The 2,111-nt window shown below is 30.3% G+C and overlaps 1 non-coding gene across 1 annotated transcript; it reads right to left on the bottom strand.

Moving 5' to 3' along the window:
• Positions 1–208: 208 nt before the first annotated feature.
• LOC131818989 (U6 spliceosomal RNA) lies at positions 209–315 on the bottom strand. Its single transcript, XR_009349003.1, has one exon. It is a non-coding gene; the product is annotated as a U6 spliceosomal RNA (small nuclear RNA).
• Between the last annotated feature and the right edge of the window lie 1,796 nt (positions 316–2,111).

The raw sequence follows: 2,111 nt of genomic DNA, 5'->3' as shown, positions 1-2,111 counted from the left end.
AGAGAAACAAGGAACACAAAGAAATAAAAGACTCAAAAAAAAAAAAAAGGAAGAAGTAAAATTTTCATTTTTTGGATAACATGAACTTACATGTAAAAAAGAATCCTAAAAAATTCACAAAAATTTTGAATTAACACATTTAGTAAAGCTGCCAAATACAAGATAAATATATAAAAGACAAGAATTTTGTTTTGTTTCGTTTTTTTTTTTTAATATGGAATGCTTCCCAGTTTTTCATGTCATCCTTGTTCAGTGATCAAGCTAATCTTCTCTGCATCATTCCAATTTTAGTATATGTGCTGCCAAAGTAAGCACAAGACAGGAGCATTTTAACACTCTAATGATGAACTGTCTGAAAAAATAAAGAGAACAATCTAATTCACAATAGCATCAAAACTAATAAAATACTTAGGAAAAGATTTAACTAAGAAGATGAAAGATCTGTACCCCATAAACTATGACATTGATAAAGAAATTGAAGGAGACATAAATGGAAAGATAGCTCATATTTATGAATGGTAAGAATTAACATTGTGAAAATGTCCATACTACTGAAAACCATCTGTAAATTCAATTCCTATCAAAAATCCAATGTTAGGGGCGCCTGGGTGGCTCAGTGGGTTACGCCGCTGCCTTCGGCTCAGGTCATGATCCCAGGGTTCTGGGATCGAGCCCTGCATCAGCCTCTCTGCTCAGCAGGAAGCTGCTACCTCTTCTCTCTCTGCCTGCCTCTCTGCCTGCTTGTCATCTCTCTCAGTGAAATAAATAAATAAAAAATCTTTTAAAAAATCAATATTGTGTTTTTACAGAAGTAAGTAAAGAATCCTAAAATTTATATGAGACCATAAAAGACAACAAATAATTAAAGCAGTTCTGAGAAAGAATGAAGAAGCGAAATTACACTCTTGATTTGAAACTATACTACAAAGCCCTCATACTCAAAACAATAAAGTATACTGGCATAAAAACAGACCCATAAACAAGTAGAACAGAATTGAGAGTCCAGAAATAAATCCTTTCATACAGTCACCTAATATTTGACAGGGGCCAACATATATAATGGGTAAAGATAGTCTGTTCAATAAATGATATTTAAAACTGAATAGTCACATAAACCAGCATGAAACTGGAACCTTATATTACTCATAAATCTTAACTTGAAATAGATTAAAGACTTAAATGTGATGCATGAAACTAAATTTCCTAAAGGAAAACATAGGAAAAATTCTCCTTGACATTGGTCTTGCCAATAGTTTTTTGGATACCAGACCAAAAACACAAGCAAAAGAAGCAAAAATAAATAAATGGTATTACAATAAACTAAAGTTTCTGCATTGCCAAAAAAACAAAAGAGAGAAAAAGAATGAAAACACAATCCACAGAATGGAAGAAAATACTTACACATTTTATATCTGAAAAGAGGTTAATAACCAACAGATACAAATAGAAAGTAATATATAATTAAAAAAATAGCAAAAGTATCTCAATAGACTTTTTTTTTTCAAGAAAGTTATATAAATAACCAACAGGAGCATTAAAAAGTACTCAACGTAAAAACTCAGGGCAAAATCATTATGTTGTTGTTGTTTACCTCTGAAAAACACAGCAAGATATTACTACCTATTAGAATATATACTACCAAAAAATTAAAACTAACAAAGTTTGGTAAATATTGGGTAAAATGCGGAACTTATGCACCGTGATAGGGGTATAAATTTGTATGGAAAACAGTATGGAGATTATTCATAGTATTAAAAGTAAAATTACCATATGATTCAGTAATCCCACCTCTAGGTATATATCTAAAGGAAACGAAGTCACTATTCGTAGACATATCTGCACTCTTATGTTCATTATAAAATTATTAACTCTAAGCAAGAGATGGAAATAACTTCAGTATCCATTAATGGATGAATGAATATTTTAAAAAGTATGGTAAATATATACTATGGAATACTACTTAACCATGAAAAATTAAGAAATACTGCCATTTACAATAGCATGGATGGATCTTGAAGGTATTATACTAATTGAAATATTTCAAAGATTTTATATATTTTTTTAATTTCTGTATTATGATATCCCTTACATACAGAATCTGAAGGAAAAGC

Source organism: Mustela lutreola, chromosome 16, assembly GCF_030435805.1.
Source record: "Mustela lutreola isolate mMusLut2 chromosome 16, mMusLut2.pri, whole genome shotgun sequence".
NCBI classification, from domain to species: domain Eukaryota; kingdom Metazoa; phylum Chordata; class Mammalia; order Carnivora; family Mustelidae; genus Mustela; species Mustela lutreola.
This window is presented reverse-complemented; position numbering and strand designations above follow the sequence as displayed.